Here is a 20,080-nt window from a genome sequence, read left to right on the forward strand (position 1 = left end):
ATTTACCCCAAGGTAATCCAGCTCTTGAAGAAGGTAACTCCTCACTTCTCAGGGCTTATCTGAGCTTCCTGTTCTCAGCAAACTGAGATAACAATGCCTCTCTCAAAAATTGTTAGGAGAACAAATGAGATCATATATGTGATAGCACCTTATAGCATATGAAGGATGCATCAAATAGTAGCTTTCATATGATGCATACCATATTCTTAAAGTCATAATGTTCAAAGTGAATCAGAAAATAAAGCTGAATCACTGTATTAATTAGACAAAGCATGGAAAGGAGCTTCAGATAGTAGAAGAGTGCTGAGCTATGGACTCCTCCCCAACAGGGCTTGCACCTCTTCTCCCATGTTAGCTGAAGAGCTGAGTCCTGGGGCAGGGAGTGGAACTCCATCAAGGGGCCAACAAGAATTGAGAAGCAAGTTTGACCTATGAGTCAAGCAACAAGCAACACGTATGGGTTAAAGCAGAAAGATAGTCACATAAAGGGACAGACTAATTCTCCGTTTAGCAACATGGAAATGAAAATTGATGGATGATCTCAATAAATGTAAAGAAAGACATATCCATCAAAAGAGCATGGCCAGCTCCAAAGGCACAGCAAGTGGAGGGTCGTGGAGACCAAAGTGGTCCTTAGAATCATGTTCTGGTAGAGACGATGAAATACCGAGTGGTGGACCCTCAGCATGGCAGGCGTGTCTCAGTTTGATGCATGATGCAACAATATTGGGTAAAACTCATATTTGTTTTGATTTCAAGTCTACTGAGTTATCACAATGCCAAATAGTGATGACCACCTTGGACTTGGGCTTGCAATCTAATACGCTGGAAGGAACTCTTGTTCAAATCTCCGCTAGCAGCCTGGTCTTTCTTTGCTCAGGTGTTCAAATAACAAATATCTGTTTCTTATTTGCAAACCAAGGATAGTAATAGCTTTTCATAAGGCTGTTTTTAGTATTTAATGAGAGAATTTATTCAAGGCTTAGCTAACTCCAGGATATACGGATAAAATAATTTCATAAGAGGATGTCCCTTTCTCACACCAAAAAAATCATACCAAGCAACTCTTTGAAGATTAATTTGGCTTGTCCATCTGTCTGCCTTCAGACAGAGACTGTGATAGCATACAAATACCATTTATATTTCTTCATGAAAATTTCTAAACTGCATGAAAATCCAAGTATTTTGAGTTTACAAATCAGCCTAAGGAACTTTTAAATTGATTACAGTGAAATTCCCAGAGTGAACACAATGATCACTTCCTTGTATGCTCTCTTGTGACCTCTACAAATGATGCTGTATTTCAGAGTGTAAGGGATGATGAAGGTACATGAAGCTATTTCTGATGTGTCACACAAATTCCTCAAAAAATGTAATAGCTGTAGATAAGTACAACAAAGTATGTCTCCACAACCGTATCCCAACCTCTAACCTGATATGCGCATGTAAATGGCTGTGCTCATGACAGGTAAGACTATGCCTCTAGAGGGACCGTATCTGTGGCTAGGTGAAAGCCCAGGTTGGTCCATCTTCTGCATCCTTATTGCCCAGAGGCTACTCCCACATTTCTTGTTCTAGAAATGTGTTCTTGTCTTGTTCTAGAAATGTGTTCTTGTTCTGGTCTCTTCCTTCCGCTACCCGTCTTAACCCAGGCACACTTGGTACATCTGTAGAAGGACAGAGAAATTGGCTCTAATTTAGAAAGATCTGTTCTATGACATTGTTCAAAACTCTGACCTGTAGGGATAAAGCTACCTTGATTATTGCCATAGACAGCAATACCAGTACCATGATATAATTTAGCACTTTAAAGCTGAAGAAGAATCTGTCTTTCCTAGGTCTTTTTTATTAGCTGAAATTGCTTTTCTTTCTTTTTTATCTTTTTGTTTTCCAGGAATGGCTTTGCTCAATTCCTTTGGAAGTAAAAGCTAGCTGGTTCTGAGATGTGCTTGAAAAGAAAGTGGGTCTTTTGTCTCTACCATGACTATTCCAAAAGACCCACAATTTGGGGTCTCTGCTAGTGTACCGCATTGGAAAACAGAGTGCCTTTTGAAATATATTTAACATCTGTGGGTTCATTTCCTTGCTTTAAAATGAGAGGTTAGAAGATAAGAGTTAAGGTTACTTCAGCAAAACATCCTAGAAATTTCTGACTTATCACAAATAAATGGAGATAGAGCAGCACCCTCAAATAGCACTGCCAAGTGTAAGACCACAGACCCCTAATCTATCTGGCCTATCCGTTAAGGGATCGCCATTATTTAGGAGTAATCATTAAAATCAGTGAGGAAAGCCAGGGTTTTTACACTCTAGTTGCCCTTCTTCTTCATCATAAATAAAGCATGTTTAGGAAATATTTTATGACAATGCTCCGCAAATGAGAAGGATAGTTGTGTTTGGCACAAGTCTTTTAATTAGAAATGTAACCTTCATTTTTCCTATAATATATACTTTAATACAGGCAACCTTGGAATATTTTCACTGGGCAGAATATCGTAAAAACTTTGTGTTTCTACAAAACCTCACTCCTAAAATTATTAATGTAATTAGAACAAGAGATTATTTATATCTAATGATAATTTTGATTTTCTGACAACAGTTTCACTCATTAATTAATATCAGTAATTGAGATTAGATGAAGAAAACAAGTCAATAATTCCCCCAAGAGATTTTTTTTTTTTGTCTCATTATCAAGTTTCTGTCAAACATCGATTTTTCTCCAAGTAATTGTTGGCAGTGGATATGGGATACCAAACTCCACCAGAAATAGTTTGGAATGATTTGAGAGTTCTAAATCAGAATGTTCTTTCTCTTTTGAATTTTCTATGACCAGTACATGAGCTAAGGGGAAAATTTACTTCTCTGTCTTTGGGCTTCTAGTTGAAAGTTCATATTAGGATTAATAACCTCTGCAAATAAATTAAGTATGTAAGCAAGCAAGTAAGTAAATAAGTAGGTAAGTAAATTAAAAAAACACAACAAATCTTGATATAGATATATACATGTACATCTATAAATAGATGAATAGTACATAGATGATAGATAAGGTAGATGATAGAAAATAGATGATGATAGGTTGACAGAGAGATAGATACTGGGTAGATGTAGTGTTTAAACAGATTTGCTATATTTATCAGGGTTTTTTGTTTGTTTGTTTATGTGTGTGATACTAGTTTCCAGTTTCCAGTCTGAAGCTGTAACAACTAAAACTTCTATGAATATGCTTCTACACGTTTTCAATGGACATAAAACCTGATTTTTTATTTTACAGCTACATATCCAGAAGTTGAATTTCAAGGTCACAAGGTGTCCATATACTTAGGTATAGTGGGTACTGAAAAACATTTTCCAATTTAACCTTTCGTTAGCAATGGAACAGATTTCTAATAGCTTTACCCTCACACCAGCTCTTGGTATGGTCAGTTTGTGTGTGTGTATGTGTATTTAAAGTAAAACTCTACCCCCAGTGTGGGGCCCAGAACAAGTGTTCCATGCTCTAATGACTGAGCCAGCCAGGACCCCTGGTCAGTGTTTTAATTTTAGTTATTTTATTTGTGGATCATGGTATTTAAAAGTGTTCACTTTTCATTTCTCTGAAAACTAGTGAGGTGACATCTTGGCATTTATTCATTCAACATTTTAATATTCTCCTTATGAAGTGCCTATTCAAGAGTTTTAGAGTTTTTCCTCTTCTTTTTTGAATTTGGCTATCTGTCTTTACAAATTATTTGTAGGGGTCCTTTCTAGAGTCTACATGCATCCTTTTATCAAGTATGCAGATATGGAGTATGAATATCTTCTTTCAGTCTATAGCTTGCATTATTTTTTTCTTTCTTAGAGGTATTTTGCTGAACGAAAGTCTTAATTTTAATCCAGGGCAATTTATAATTTAAAAAAATGTAAGTTTTCTTTTGTATCCTCTTCAAAAACCATTACTTCTCTCCATTTCATGAGAAAATTTTCCTTTGCTTTCTTCTAGAAACTTGTTTGTTTAAGGTCAGTGATTTCTCACAAATTAGTTATTTTACATGATTAAAGTTAAGGTTTATGATTTGTTTTTCTTCCATCTGGATATCCAACTGCCCTAGCATCAATTATTAAAGACAGTATCTTTCACCCTACTGAAATGCAGTGAAGTCTTTGTCTTAACTCAAATAACCAAACACGTGTAAGTCTATCTTTGGATTCTTAATTCCATTTTATTGGCTTCTTTGTCTATTTTTTCATCAACATCATACTTTCTTGATTACTTAAGCTTTATAGTAAGTATTGACATACGGGAGATCGAATCTTAATGTTTTGTTCTTCAAAATTACCCTTCCTACTATAGATCTTTTTTCTCATATATATTTAAGAATCAGCTCATCAATTTACACACACACACACACATACACACACACACACACACACACACCTGCTGGAATTGTCTAAGTAGAAACTACAATAAATCAATAGATCAATTTGAGGAGATGCTGAATTGTAACACCGTGTTTTTATCCTATGAACTTAATATATTTCTCTATTTAAGTCTTCTTTAATTTCTTTAAATGATGTGTAGTTTTCAGTGTAGAGGGATTGTAAATTAGATTTATCCCCAAGTAGCTGTATTTTTGATACTATTGTAAGTGACATTTTAAAATATATTATTTTTATCATAGGAGTATAGTTTATATTAGCATGTTAACTCTGGATCCAGCAAACTTGGAAAATCACTTACTATGTATACTAATTTGTAGATCTGTACATTATTTTGCACTTTTCCATATGCACAAACAACACTGTGGAAAATATCTGCTTTTTTTTTAAAGATTTTATTTATTTGACAGAAAGAAACACAGTGAGAGAGGTAACATAAGCAGGTGGAGTGGGAGAGGGAGAAGCAGGCTCCCCACTGAGCAAGGAAGCCTGATGCAGGACTCGAACCCAAGACCCTGGGATTATGACCTGAGCTGAAGGCAGATGCTTCACCGACTGAGCCACCCAGGCGCCCCAATATCTGCTTTTTAAAAACTTCTCCAATTTTGTACCTTGTACCTGCCCTATTAAGTTGAGTGGAACATCCCAAACAATAATAAATACAAGCATGGATAGTGGACATCTTGTCTTGTTCCCAGATTCAGGGGGGAGATATTTATTATTCTGTTATTTGGTATAATACTAGCTCCAGAAGTTTTTTTTTTTCTTTATTCATAGGTTTCACAAACATCTTCATAGAAAATGGTAAAGTTGAAGAAAATGCTGTTATATGTCAGTATAATAATAAAACAAAACACATTTTGTGGTATAGAATCTATAATTATCTATATACCACACAAATGCAAAGAACTGTATTAAAATGACATTATTTATAAAGTATCACAACTGTGAAAATTACCATAAAGATGAGGAAGTAGATTTCATCAAACTTCATTTTCTTTAAAATAACATAATTGTCTTATCAAAATTGCACTTGGGTTCTTGTAAATGGCTTTACTTTTATTACACTCATTCTTTTTCTTTTCTTTTTTTATTATTGAAGTATATTTAACATACAGTGTTATATTAGCTTCAGGTGAACAATATAATGATTCAACAACTCTATACATTACTCAGTGGTCATCACAATAAGTGTGCTCTTAATCCCCTTTGTCTGTTTCACCCATCCCCTCACCCACCTCCTCTCTGGCAAACACCAGTTTGTTCTCTGTATTTAAGAGTCTGGATTATTTTGTTTGTTGTCTCTTTTTGCTTTGTTTTTTGTTCATTTGTTTTGTCTTTTTAAATTCCATATATGAGTGAATTCATATGGTATTTGCATTTCTGTCTTATTTCACTTAACATTATATTCTCTAGATCCACCCATGTTGCAAATGGTAAGATCCCATTCATTTTTATGGGTGAGTAATATTTCATTGTATATATAAATAATCCAATCTTTATCCATTCATCTACCCATGATCATGGGTTGCTTCCATATCTTGACTACTGTAAATAATGGTGCAATAAACATTTAAGGGTGCATACATCTTTTCATTAGTGGGGTTTTTGCTTTCTTTGGGTAAATACCCAGTAGTGGAATTACTGGATGATATGGTAATTCTATTTTTAATTATTTTCCACAATGTTTGCACCAATCAATTCCCACTGATGGTACATAAGGCTTCCTTTTTCTCCACATCTTTGCCAACATTTGTTTTTTCTTGTCTTTTTAATTCTAGCCATTCTGACAGGTGTATGGTGACATCTCACTGTGGGTTTGATTTGCATTTCCCTGATGATCAGTCATATCGATCTTTTCATATGTCTATTGACTAGCTCTAGAGGGTTTTGTGAAAATAGCTTTTATCAGACTTAGGGAATTTTCTTCTAGTCATAGTTTGCTGAGAATTTTTTTATTGCTAATTTTTGAAATTTTATCAAATGATTTTTTTCTATATCTATTGACTTGAACATATGTTTCTCCCCTCTATTTGCTTAAATTGGTTAATCATTAATTTTTCTCTATGTTATACAAACCTTGCATTCCTGGGGTACCTCTTTACATGATAATATTTTACTTTTCATATAGTTTTTGATTCAATAGGCTATCTTTCCTGACATTTTTTTGCATCCAAGTTTAGAAGGATCTTGACCTGGAATGTTTCTTTCTTTTGATATCATTTTCAAGTTTTAACATTAATCTGGAATCATTAATGAGTTGGGGAATAGTTTCTCTTCATTTTTATTCTCTGGAAGAATTTGCATAAGATTGTTATTGTTTCTTTCTTAAAGGTTTGGAAGAATTCACTAAAGGAACTATCAGGCCTGAACTTTTCTGATGAGAATGTTACCCTCACTGATTCCCTATCTTTAAGGATGGCTCAGCTTTTTAAGTTTATCACAGACAAATTTGGGAAAGTTTTGTTTTTTCAAGGAGTTTGTGAATTTCATATAAAATTGGCCTAACATCATTCATAATATCATCTTATTTGTTTATGGTGTGTAATATTTAGAGTGATGTTAATTAGTGTTTCATCATTTTCAGTTGTTCAGGGCTTCTCAATTTGATTCACCTTGTCAAAGAATCCAACTGTCTTATTGGTACTTTCCATTACTATGTCTTATTACTACTTTTTATGTCTCTTTAAAAAATATCTTGCTAGTAGGGGCACCTGGGTGGCTCAGTTGGTTGAGTGACTAACTCTTGATCTCAGCTTGGTATTGATCTCAGGGTCATGATTTTAAGCCCTGTGTTGTACTCCACACCAGGCGTGGAGCCTACTTAAAAAAAAAGAATAAAAAATCTTGCTATTAGATTCTTATTTTTATTTCTTTGCTTCTTTGTTTTTGGAATTTCCATGTTCTTGTTGCTCTTTTATTAGCCCTTTTAAAAAAATTATTAAATTTTTTAATTTTAATTTCAGTATATTTAACATACAGTGTTACATTAATTTCAGGTATAAAGTATAGTGATTCAACAACTCCATATAATACCCAGTGCTCATCAGAAGTGCCCTCCTTGGGGCATCTGGATGGCTAAGTCAAATAAGCATCCAACTCTTGATTTCATCTCAGGTCATGATCTCATGGTCATGGGATCAATAATTTAGCTTCTAAGCACTGCTTTGAATGCATTTCACAATGTTGATATGTCTTATCATCAATAGTATTCATCTCAAATATTACCTGGTATCTATTATGACTTCCTAACTAACTCAAGAATTATTGAAAAGTGCATAGATTAGGATAGATTACTGTGCACACATTTGGAAATTTTTTATTCTGTTTTTGATAGTGATTTCTATTTTCATGTCATAGAGTTCGAATACACACAGATTGACTTTAAAGCATATAAATTAGCTGAGGCTTGCTTTCTTGCCCAGAGTCTGATACATATTGTCAAAGGTCCAATGTGCACTCACTAAAAATGTACATTCTACTTTTTGAGATGTACAATTTTATATTTATCAGTTAAATAAAGTTGTTAAATTCCTTTCAAATCTTCTATTTCCTCACTAGATTTTTCTGCTAATTTAATCAATTTTCAAGGTTATGAATGTGCCTATTTCTCCTTCAGTTCTATAATCTGTAGATTATAGAATTTTTTATTTTGTTATATTACTTACTTTGTTATATTATTATTTTATTTTTAATTTAAAGTTATATTATTTTTTAGTTATATTATTGGGGGCATCTAGGTGGCTCAATCAGTTAAGCATCTGCCATCAGCTCAGCTCATGATCCCAGGGTCCTGGGATTGAGCCCCACATCAGGCTCCCTGCTCAGCGGGGAGTCTGCTTCTCCCTCTGCCTCTCCCCCCAACGTGTGTTCTCTCCTTCTCTCTCAAGTAAATAAATAAAATCTTTAAATAATAAAGTTATATTATTGTATAACTCTTTTAGAATTGTCATATCTTTCTAAGCTGATAATTAAATCATTATAAAATATTTCCCTTCTATTCCCAAGACATTATTTTCTTTAAAAGTCTACTTTTGGGGGCGCCTAGGTGGCTCAGTCATTATGCGTCTGCCTTCGGCTCAGGGCGTGATCCCGGCGTTCTGGGATCGAGCCCCACATCAGGCTCCTCCGCTAGGAGCCTGCTTCTTCCTCTCCCACTCCCCCTGCTTGTGTTCCCTCTCTCACTGGCTGTCTCTCTCTGTCAAATAAATAAATAAATCTTAAAAAAAAGTCTACTTTTGATGGTGTTCATAGTATTTCCCCCCTATTCTTTTATTTTCAACATATCTAACTCCATATATTTTGAGTGGCATTGGTATAAATGGTATATTTGACTTTTTAAAATCCAGTTTGACAATCTTTGCCTTTGAGTCTTAATTTTATTTACATTTAATTCAAATACAAATGTAGTTGTCAGTAAATCTACCATCTCACTTTTTTAACATTGTAATATCATCTCCATTATTCTTACTTATACCATTACTTAAAAGTTTATAAATATTTATTGACATAAAATAGCATATTCTTATATCTATCAAAATATTTGTTTTTTAATCTTTCTACAATTTCATAATGATTTTGCATACAAAATCAAGAGCTGAAAATATCATTAATTATTGCTGCAACTTTGAAGCAATCAACTGATTGATAGCATTGCAACATATAAGATAAAAAAGCATTTTCACTTCAAGCTCCATCTAGATGGATCTGCTATATTAGACAATGAAAGTACATTTGGTTTCCATTTCTTCCAAAGAAGGTATTTCATTAATCCTAGTGGTTTGGCTGGCCTGGAAATATGGTCAGGCCCCTCACGTACTTCTAATAACATTTGGCGGAACACAGAAAGTAGAGACAGGGAGCCTGTGCATATATAGAGATTCAAGAACTCTCAGGAACAAGTTAATGGAAAAAATTATGTGCTTGCTTTACAGACTTTTGAACTTTAAGGTATGTGCAAAGGATGAATAGTTCTGAAATGTAACAAGGAACAATGAAATCCCAGACACATCTTTCATGAACTCCTAAAGGCTAACCCAGAAAATGATTTCTGACCTGGAAGAAAATGCACTGGAATTTAAAGTATGGAAATTCAAAGAAGGTACAAAGTTCTATACAAGTACACCTGATCTTTTTAATCAGACAGCAAAATAAATTGACTTTATAAGTAATTTTTAATGCTTTTTCTTCCTAATCTTTACAGCTCCATAAGGAAAATAATCAGAATATAAAAATATAAAAGAATATAAAAATCAGAAATAAAAAATAAATAAAAAATAAATTTTTGGATTTAAAAGTTTTCTCAAAATTTTCACCATTTTTAAAAAAGCAATACACAGAGAATGCTGAAATATTCAGATACACATGGGAAATAATATATTCAAGTATCAACATCAAGAGGTAAACACTGTTAATGCTTGGGGATATTCTTGATAAGCACACACACACATATAGATAAATAGGTGGGTAGATAGATGATAGATGAATAGATGATTACCTAACATTTATTAAGTAATGAATATGCACTAAGAATTGTGCTTAATACGTTATGTGACTTATCTCATTTATTCTTCAAATAATCATATAAAGCAGAAACTATTTTCAATTCTATTTTTTTTAACAAAGATAAAAAAGACAAAAAAGATTTGAATCATTTCACCAAGTCATGTGGGAATTAAATGAAGAACTGGGATTTCAACAAAGCAAGAAATTTCAGAAAATGGAGTGCTGTTTCTCCCACTAAATGTTTTCTGTCTGTCTGCCTCTTTCTCTGTGTATATTTATTTAGATCATTCTGTTCATATTTTTTCACCATCATTTATTTCTTTATCTGGTTAAAACACCTAAGCATTTACGTCTAAAATGTGTTGATCTATGTTTTATTATTCTTTGTACTTTTCAGCTACACCTTCTGTCAACATTTCAACTTTTTACCCTACTCTATTGTTTTATTTTCACTGTGTGCATTTTCCTGAAGAGTAAATGGTTGTCCTACTCTTAGATTAATCCATCGATATTTGTTGTCATAAGTAATATGATTTGTGTTAGTTCTCTAATCTCCTTTTATTGTTTTTTTAATTTCCTCATATTTTCATTTTTTGTATAGTGGTATGATAGTTGTAATTGGCAATAATAACAATTATCTTTTTAAAGCTTTTAAAAAGATAATTGAATATTATTTGGCCAAGACCTGTATTAAGAATTTCTTTTTTTCAGGTATACGTATGGACTGATGTAGTTTTCCATGATGTTGCTTTCATTATAGATTAACTTTGTGTCTCTTATCTGTGTATAATCTATCGATCATCTATCGATGTATCTGTCAATCTATCTATTGGTTCTCTAGCTATGTCACTCTCTACATGGGCAGCAATTAAGTGTTTTGTGTTCATCTACTAATCTGACTCATTCAACTATTCCCCACTGCTCCATTCAGTTGAAATGTCACAATGTCTAGGTGGGAGAGAATGTGTGCACTTTCACAAATCATTTTAATTCATTTACTCTTTCATGTTATGAATGTAGGAAAAATAAGCTCAACATCATATTAGCTGGAGAATATTCAAAAGAAGAATTAAACTGTATTACAGAGGTCATGGTTTAAACAAAGAAACCAAGAAATCTGTTTTTTAAAACAGTCTGAGAAACAGAATTCTGATGAATCAATGAGATTATATGACACATGGTTTTTTTAAAGTAGACAAAAGAGAAGTTATAATTATGAAATAAGAAGTATCACGCATTTAATTGGCACAATAGGACTGCCTAGAGTGTTTTCAGGTGAGGAGAACTTCCCAGAGGGGCTGGCATTTGAAATGAATTTTGAAAGATGAAAACTCTTTCTCCAGGGATGTGGGTCTGACAGTTGAACCATTTTGAAGTGTGCCAGGTGCTATCTTAACTCAGATAAATTTCTAACTAGGCCTGAATCAATTCAGCTATTTATTTAATTTTCATAAGCACATCATCAGATTTTAAAATTAGTTGAGTGAATTATTGTCCAAATTGGTGCTTAACATTCTAAAATATCAGATCAGTGCTAGATGATTCCATAGGAGAGAATGCACGATGGTCAAAGAAGAGCACACTTTGCGTGGTGAGCATAATACCAGGTCAACATTCCCTCTTTTGCCTTTTACTGTGAAGAGGTTTAGTTTCTTTGAAAGGTTGTTTGAGTTTTAGGAAGCCCTGCCCACTGTGACTTTTCTTTCACTCCCTTACATTTCCCGGGAGGAGCCTCAACCATCTGGTTCTGAGAGAAAGTACACTGTGTTACCTTCCTCGTAAGTGCTTCTTGCTAATAAACAGTAATCTGTACGACATTTTAAAAGCTTGTATTCGGCACCACAGATAGGCATATAAGTGAATTTCTGTTCTTTACACTAACATTTGCAAGTACCTTCCTTGTTGAAACATGCCATTGGGAAAAACAATGTGTTTTGCTAATGCTTTAAGCTCTTTAGAGGGTAACTTCTGTGCTTTATATGCATGGGTTAGTTTATACCTCATCATAGGGGAAGCAAACAGAAAATCTGTCCCTGCATGTGGTTATAAATGCAGTCATAGAAAAACTGACAGCTTGCCTATTTTTCTACCAACTTAGAGCAAATTAAGATGGATGCTATCTTACCTGTTGGTGAATAATATGGTTAAAATTGGAATAAGGTTATTTTAAATAAATGAGTTATCTTTTCCTTTAATTTTTTGTTCTTTCTCTTACTATTTGATGTATGTTATTACAATGTAGCTTTTCTTTCTTTTTTTTTATGATTTTATTTATTTATTTGACAGAGAGAGAGACAGCCAGTGAGAGAGGGAACACAGGCAGGGGGAGTGGGAGAGGAAGAAGCAGGCTCCCATTGGAGGAGCCGGATGTGGGGCTCGATCCCAGGACTCTGGGATCACGCCCTGAGCCAAAGGCAGATGCTTAACGACTGAGCCACCCAGGCACCCCACAATGTATCTTTTCTTTCTAATTTCATAACTTTTTTTCTGAATGAAAATGTTAGAGAACCACATTTGGAATGGACAATTGCTGTGGATTGCCCAGGACAGGGTGCTGTTAATTGTTTGTCTATGTTGGAAAGCATCTCAGTAAATGCTTTTGAAGAGCACTGCCCATACTCATTAAGTGAGAGGCTGTCTTGGTTGGTAAAGGAGAAAGTTGTTTTCACTGTATGATCACCTTCATTAACTATATTAATAAAAGCAAAAAATAATAATAATCTTGAATTTTTCATTTCTCCTTTATTCCAAAAATTCCAAGAGCAGAATCAAAGCCATGTACCCACAATGAAATGCAGGCTCACAGGCCTTCAGAATGAGAAGGGACATCAGAGGTAAAATACCTCCCATTTCTAAATACAGAACACTGTCGTTGCTGTGTGTCTGGTGAAAACACCGCACAGCTTTATGGAAGTTTAGGAGCCCTGGTGAACCTCCCAGGTAGGATGGCCATGTTGTACTTTCTATTGATTTCTATCCCATTTGGTTCTTATAAGAATCTGCGGCGTTATATATTATTATGAATTCCTTTTGATATATTGTATTGAAATGAAGATCTAGATTAAGCGTTGCTTTTGCTTCCCCCTTCCAAAGTCATACCATTAATATGAAGTAAAACAAAGTTGTATCCTTGCCTGGAGTTCTTCCTCTCCTCTCAACCTTAATAACAACTATAAATACATGTTTTAGGTACTATTATGCTGTCAGTAATTATACAAAACAGGCTTAAAATAACCATTTTACTTTGTTCATAATTTTGCCAGTGATGAATTTGAAAAGGGCTCAGCTGGGATGTCCTTGCCTGGGATCTCATGTAATTTCAGTCAGATGTAGGCTGGTACCACAGTCGTCTAAGAGCTCAACTGGACGGGACCAAGATGCTCATTTCTCTGGCAGTGAAATGATGTCGCCCTCAGCTCAGAGCTCAGCGAGAAGTGGAAGTGAATGGGTGGCCACTTACAGACTCAGCACAGCAGTGTCACAGTTGCTGGGCTTCCTCATGGTAACCACATCCTTCCAGAGCAAGCATCCACAGAGCTGTAAGAGGAAGATGTACGGTAGTTTATGAACTATCTTCAAAATTATATGCATCATTTCCATTTGCCTCAATTAATCAAAGCAGTCAAAAGCTCATCCAGGGTCCAAGGTTGAGATATAAATTCCACATCTTAATGGGAAAAATGTTAAAACATGTTTATATTACCACAATGGAGAATAGGGCATGTTGAATTCCTGAGCTTCAGTACTTTGTCCAGTTGCAAATCATTTACTAAGGGCATAGTACACTCCAAGGGAAGTTGAAGTTACATCATTAGTTTCTTTAGTTCTCTAGGTTTATATGCAAATTTAGCTGATGCTACAATTCACAAGGAAATTAGGGTTTATTTATATATATGTTATATGCATATTATATGTTATGTTCTATATTAAATGTATACATATTAAACTAATAACAAAGCACTCTGGACCAAGCTCCCTTCTCCATTATTGACCATATGCCAAAGGACACATCACTGGGCACAACAAACAGAAACATGTCATTAACATATGTGTCTTCATATGACATTCATGTGATCTTTCCTTTAGAGTACGCCATATACTATGTCAGATATCCACAATTGTGTCTTTGCTTCTGCTTGATTACATGGAAAAGCAACACATTTCAAAATCTGCTTTACTTTGATGTACTTTAGTAAGTTTTCATGATTTGATTTTAACTTTCACTAATTGTTTGACCATGATGTGGAAACAATCATTTGGCATATCCAGATATTGGATTGGGCAAAATAAGATTGATATACATCCATGATTTAGTCAATCCTATTTTGCCCCCATTTTGGGGAAGTAAATAATACTTTCTGTAAGCTAAAACTAATAGTGTTATCAGAGATTCAGATTCTTCTTCATCAACTTTCAGGTTCAAAATAAAACTGGGGAGATAAAAATTTTTAAAAATTAGCACTTTATTTAAAAATATTTATATTTAACCAGATTAATATGCAAACATTTGTTCTATCTCAAATGTGGGAAAACTTAGGTAGGAAAACAGCACAAGTCTACCCCTCCAGCCCCCATCCACAAAGTGGAAGGAGCTCCTCTTACCTCTGTATTCAATTGTTATAGCTGCTTCCACAGCTCTGGTTGGTTCATTCAAACAGTTTCCGCCAGCTGTTATATTTATATTACTTTTCTTGCTGAGGGCTTCTTTTAAACAATGCACATAATCCTCTGCTTCCAGACCATTGTTTTTCTATAATGCACATGTGAAACTGCATTTGTAGAAGGGATATCAGTGTCCCTACCTGACCTTCCGTTTCCCACCTTAACTTCATGGTCAGGTTGCTAACCTTTAATTTTCCCCCCAAACCATACCAAACCTTTGATGCATTAACATTTTAGTGACCATGTTGATATTACTCAACTCCAGAAAAATGGAGTGCTAGGATTATTTTTATCTCTATTAGTCCCATTCCCAGATTCAGGAGACCCAAAAGGGTATGACTGTCCAAGAGGCACAAAATATTTTTCTTTATTTCCGTTAATCAAAAATCATTAACATTATCTTTTGGATGTATTGTATTATATTACGGTTTATTTTATAATTCTTTTGTACTAGTTTCCTACTGCTGCTGTAACAAATCACCAAAAATTTAGTGGCTTAAAGCAACATAGCCTTTTTATCTTACAGTTCAAGAGTCTGAAGTCTGACATGGATTTCACTGGGCTAAAATCAAGGTGCCCATGGGGCTGCATTTCTTTCTAGAGATTGTCAGAGGCAGTCTGATCCCTTGATTTTACCAGCTTCTACAAGCTGTCTACACTCCTTGACTAGTGTCCTTCCTCCATCCTCAGAGCCAGCAATGGCCCTTTGCACTGTCCCAACAGTGCACCATTCTGACACTGCTTCCAGTGTCCCATCTTCTGCTCTGTCCTCCCCTGCACCCCTCTTTCACTTTTACAGACCCCTCTATGTTGGACCCATCTGGGTTATCTACTCTAAGATGATCTGCATTTAAGGTCAGCTGATTCTCAGCCTGAATTCCCCACTACCATGTAACATAAAATATTCACAAGTTATAAGAGTTTGCACAGGAAACACAAGGGTAGGGGAAGAGAGACTCAAAGTCTTCCTCACTGACCTTCAGGTTCAAAATAAAACTGGGGATAAAAAATTAGTATTTTGTTTATAATCAATATATGAACTTTTTTTTTTCTGTCTCAAATGCTATGAGCATTATTTGATCTACCACACCTTTGTTTTTGCTTGAATTTGTCCTTTTTTTCTTTCTTTATTGTTAGAATGACAATAGACTCAAGACTTCCAAACTCTATCAAATCCATTTTTCTCCAAACCATCCTTCCCAGGGGTCTCACAGTATAGTCTAATGATTAGAAATACCCTGTATTTGAGTAGGAAATATTGCCTCAGAAAGCAGAGATACTAGACTGATTCAAAGTTTGATTCCATTGCATGAGATAATTACACAAATCTGATCACAATTGGTGATCCTGTAATTTAGGAAGAGTTACATACCAAAATATATTTCTCTATAAAAGAAGTAAAGTATTCATCTCTCAGCAAATGGTCTGCCCTTTGGAAGGTGGGAAGTGAGTCATATAATTCTGGTTGTGGAGAGACCAAAATGTGTTCAGGTTGTTTGGTCTTGGAGAGTGGTCCTCCTCTAGCGTTGACCCAGAGGTTATTAAACTGGTTTCCAATGGGTAGACTCATGAGTCTTTAAACAAAGCTGAATGTGAGCCAGTTTATCAGCTGAGTTGGCAAACCTTTGTGAAAAAGAAAACCAGGGATGGGATGTTATTTGAGCCTTTGAGCAGGGTATGTTCCTCAGCCCGCTAATATTTGGTCAACTTGCCACCTTTTCAGAATGGTGAATTCTAGTGTATTACAAAATAATTTAGGGTACTTAAACAAATTTAAGGAATATTTACAAATTTCCCACTTATATTATCATCATTCCCATGGAGATGGACATTTTAAGGCAAAGACATAAAGAGTAGTGAGACAAGAAAAGCCATACTTCACTCTCTGGCAGTGAAAAATAAAAGTCATTCTACAGTCGCAGAGACATCATTCTGCTGCTCACTTAGGTCACATGAGTCCATCTCCTGTTGGAAAACAATATGCTTGTTCAGTTCTGAGAAAGGGTTCTGACTGATGTTCTCCTGGATGGACTAGGGACTCCACTGAAATTTATGTAAAAATACATCAGAGAAAAATAGAATGAATTTTTAAATGGTGAAAAGGAATATGGCAGAAGGGAGAGTCAGTGTGCCTGCCTATAAATTCTGCTTCCTGCACTACAAAAGCTGAAGTTAACCTTTTATCTCTTGAGTTTGCTGGAAGCAAGAAGTGCTACGTTTTAATCCACTATTCATAAGTGCTCTCAAAAGAGAGTGCAGCATACTTTTGTTCGTGTGTGTGTTCTAAAATGCTGCTACACAATATCCCTCCAAGGGCAAAGTCACTTTTGTGCAAAGTATGAAAAACAATTTGTGCACACTGTACACACACAGCACAGACCTTTACGAGCACAGGAACAACAAAATTGTGATCTGGATTTCACATTTTATGTTGTCATTCTGTTCCAATTTGGAGTTTTCTGGCTTATATGCTGAACTCATCTTGTATAAATGTATTTTTCCTACCCCACTGTAGGTTCACATTTATTTTCTCCTAGCAGCTTACTGCACAGTCAGCCACAGCAAAGATGGAATTATCTTGTCAAAAATTATAACATTAAATTACTCTAGGGAAGCATGCAGGTGCAAAACATGTTGTTTTTTAATGCAAATTTTGGAATTCTAATCCAAACACAACCTTGTTGCATATCTACCACAGACTAAAAATAAAACGGATGCATTCAAGATTGTATGTGTGTATGTTTGTGTGTTTAAATTCAACTCAGTTAAAAGCATTCCTTCTAGATAAGAATAGAAATGTCTGCTTGTTTGTTTGGTTTTTTTTTTTTTATCAAAGTCCTGGATCTTGGTGATTTATATACTAACCATTCCCAAAAGAATGTTTAGTATCAGCAAAATTATGTTTTCTAAAATCAGAATATGAAATCCAACCAACGTCTTTAACAGTAAAAATAATCTGGCAAATGTTGCGATAAGAAAAATTATTCAAAGTGCACTAGGTTATTTTCATTGAACGTCATTGATTTCCTTTATAGAGTTGTGTTTTTTTTTCAAAAGTGACGAAAAATTTCTTAGTGCTTGTGAAATCATAAAAAAATGACCAAAAATACGTGTGTAACTCACTGTCATGTTATAGATCTCATTTCATAAAAACTCTTAAGACATCTAGGTGAGGGCATCTCGTACTTTTCTTTATCTATGATAAAAGAATATTTAATATTAATTATATGAAGCTGGGATTTAGAAACTCAAGATGTATTAAAAAATTCTAGTACATGTCTATCTAGGAATCAATCCACATTGTAAAACCGTAGAGACCTTGATGAAGTCTGCAGGTATTTAATCCCAGTGCCCCCTGCAAAGTCACCTGGTATGGGCAGACTTTAGCCTAAATTTAAAGGAAGAAACTTGAGATATGGTTTTTTCCACCTCAGAGAATATCTTCATCCTCTTCCTCAAGGCATCTGAAGGTAGAGTAAGAAAGAAAGGCGGTTGAGCCTTCACAACTCAAAATGGGGATTGGCAGGAAGAAAGAAGGATTTGGAGAAACTATTGTCACAAAAGTATATGCTCAGATGAGGTATACACATACCTGTGTATGTCTATCTGATTTTGCAAAAAAGAGTAAAGTACTTGACTATAAAAGAGAGGGAAAGAAATACGATATCAAAACATCTAGGAACACCTGGCTGGCTCAGTTGGTTAAGTGTCTGTCTTTAGCTCAGGTCATGATCCTGGAGTCCCGGGATTCGAGCCCCTCATCGGTCTCCCTGCTCAGTGGGGAGTCAGCTTCTCCCTCTGCCCCTCACCCTGCTCTCATGCTCTCTATCACTGTCTCTCTCACTCTCTCAAATAAATAAATAAAATCTTAAAAGAAAAAAATCTCCTAAACTCCCAGGGCATGGAGGTTTTGATCACAAAAAACTAAAAGCAATTCATAAATATGATACAAAAATCATGTGCAATGAAAATAGAGACTGGTACATATTACCATATCGAACATAAAGAAATAACTTTTGCTCATTGAAAGAACCTTAAGGAAAGTGAGAACAAAGGAATTCATAAGAATAAAGACAAGAGGATGCAGGGGAAGGATGATTTGGAGGACTGGAAAGAAAGGCATTATGCTGCTGCTTTGCATGATACAATCAGGAGAATGCCTTCATGGGTGTAGCTTTTTATTTTTTTTTTAAGATTTATTTATTTATTTGAGAGAGAGAGAGTGCTTAAGTGGGCAGAGGGGCATAGGGAGAGGGAGAGAATGAATCCTCAAACAGACTTCTTGCTGAGTGCAGAGCCCTACATGAGTCTTGATCCTGAGACCTTGAGATCATGACCTGAATCAAAATCAAGAGTCAGAGCCGTAACCAACTGAGCCACCCAGGCACTCCACAGGTGTAGCTTTTATTTGGACTTTTGGTTCACAAGGCCTTACTACATTAAACAAAAATGAAACCAAATAAGTAGGAGTAAGCTACCTATTTCAGTAAGAGTGTGAGATAGACAGAGATTTGTGTTTATTCCCATGTTCTGCCCCTGAAGTCAATAAGGAAAGACAGAAATAAAAATAAGTAAATAAATTGAATCAATAGGATGAAATTATGGTTGTGTCAATACTTCCAACATAATCAGTAAACTGAACAATAAATATTAGAAAATTACTCAAAATATAGCACGAAGAGATAAAGATATAGAAAGTATGAAAGAAGTTCAGAGAAATAGTGATGACAAGGTGAAGTTACAACCTATCTTCAATAGGAAGTCCATGGACAGGATGGAGATAAAATGGGGAGGTGGGGGGGGGCAATATTCAACAGGATAAAAACAGTACATTTTTCCAAACCTGATAAAATGCATGATGTTCAGGCTGAAGAAATATATTAAAACCCAAGGAAGGATAAATAAAATGTATCCTCAGAAAGAACATCAAAACCAAAGACAAAAACCTTTCACGTAAAGAGAATGAAAAGAGGAAATGATTCTCGAAAGTCTTAAAAAAAAAAATTAAGCAGACTTCTCAAGAGCAAGAAACCACACAGACGTCAAAGAGATAGCACCAAAGGATGGAGGAAAAAACTAATTACTGAAGATTCTCTATTCTCTGCTCATTAATTTCTCTTTCATGTGTTCAGTTAAATTAAAGGTAATTTTCAAGCAAATAACTACTCAGAGATATTTTCCTCCAATAGACACTTGCTGAAAGAACTGTGAAATATGTACTTCAATAGAAGGGAATTTGATCAAAGATGGAAACAGGAGGCTATAAGAAGCAATGGTAAGCAAATAAATCAGAACATTTATAAAATTTGCCATATCCTAACACTAAGGAAGCCTCAAAAAATCCCAAAGCATAGATAACATGGATATTTCCTACACACAATTCAATTGTGTTAGAAAACAGTAAAAAATTAACTATGATCGTGTAAGGCATTTAAAAACTAAAAAATATGAAATAAAATAAACCTTCTGTGTTACCGACTAAAGAAGAAATGTTTAC

This window comes from Ursus americanus, chromosome 3 (assembly GCF_024610735.1).
Source record: "Ursus americanus isolate L20-20 chromosome 3, mUrsAme1.1.p, whole genome shotgun sequence".
Classification (NCBI taxonomy): domain Eukaryota; kingdom Metazoa; phylum Chordata; class Mammalia; order Carnivora; family Ursidae; genus Ursus; species Ursus americanus.